Below are 1,343 nucleotides of genomic sequence, written 5' to 3'. Positions count from 1 at the left end.
GTTTTTGTACGACGACTCATTTAGTTTGTATCACTGTGGTACACGTTTGGTGGAGGAACCAGACTGGAGGTTGGAAGTAAGTTTCTAAAAACATTTCTTTAAAAATGAAACTCAATTTTTTATTATGTTACAGAAGTTTGGAGTCTTGAAAATTTTTTTATTTCATATTTACCTTTTATTCAATGTTTAAGCTCTTAAATTCTGTTTAAAGTTTTACAAGATGGTTCATTTTGTGTCTTAAATTACTTATTTGTGAAAATATTACATGAATTTCAAAATAAGATAATATCACAATTTCTTCGTTTTGATATTGCCTTAAAACGTTAAAAAATGTTTTTTTTTGCTCAAGGAAAGCTATATTTTAGTATTTTGAAAAAATAAATAAAAAGTTTATATTAGTTCACATTTTTTTCTGGAATCTGCATTAATTTATTTCTGGGTCACGGGGTTGACAAACCTCTTCTCAGCAACTCTTGGTTCAAAAATAACATAAATATATATTTTCTTAAGATGTTTCTTTTACATTTTCTGCATGTTTTTGACTGATATCATTATCTTAAAGAACCCAAATGTTTTCAGTCTGTTTGTTCAAATCTTCCTGAAATAACTGAACAAACATGAAAATGATGTATCTTCTAGTTTGAACTGTCATTGGTTCCAAAGAGCGTTTGTCCTCATGAGGACTCTGTGTGCTGATCTGCATGAGAGCTTTCTGAAAGGAAGTGAAACAGTGTGTGAGTGAGTGACTGATGGAGCAGAAACTAACATCTGACAGAAACTTCTTCAAGGAGAACATCAACGTTCACACAGTCAAGGAGTTTGATTGACAGCTGTGTGCTTCCTGTCCTCTAACCTGATTGGTGTCTTCTAGGTGATGTCCGTCCCAAGCTGACAGTGCTGTCCCCCTCCATGCATGAGGGGAAGGCCACACTCCTGTGTCTGGCCAACAATGGCTTCCCTTCAGGCTGGACTCTGTCCTGGAAGGTGGGCTGCAGCAGCATCAGCAGCAGCTGGGAGGAGAGCAGGAGCCCCGGGGTGCTGCAGAAGGACGGCCTCTACAGCTGGAGCAGCACCCTGAGGCTCCCTGCAGACCAGTGGGAGAAGCTGGACTCTGTGACCTGTGAGGCCACCCAGGACTCCCAGACTCCAGTCCCAGAGACTCTGTGGAGAAACCAGTGTTCCTAGTCACCACCTGACTGACTGGAACAATATTTTTGTGTTTTTGCTTTTACTGAGATTTCAGCTGCATTGATTTTTTTAATCTTCTTTCTTTTTATGCTAAAAAAACATTTTTATTAGACATTGATTATTTGATATTTTCTGCACAATAAAAAATACTCTTC

At 38.0% G+C, this 1,343-nt stretch overlaps 1 long non-coding RNA gene across 1 annotated transcript; it reads left to right on the top strand.

The window, feature by feature from the left end:
* On the top strand, nucleotides 1–1,343 carry LOC101159834 (uncharacterized). Its single transcript, XR_013659188.1, has 2 exons — nucleotides 1–76; nucleotides 872–1,343. It is a non-coding gene; the product is annotated as an uncharacterized LOC101159834 (long non-coding RNA).

The sequence above is a fragment of the Oryzias latipes genome, chromosome 11 (genome assembly GCF_053564925.1).
Source record: "Oryzias latipes strain Hd-rR chromosome 11, Olatipes_Hd-rR_3.1".
Taxonomy (NCBI): Eukaryota; Metazoa; Chordata; class Actinopteri; order Beloniformes; family Adrianichthyidae; genus Oryzias; species Oryzias latipes.
This window is presented reverse-complemented; position numbering and strand designations above follow the sequence as displayed.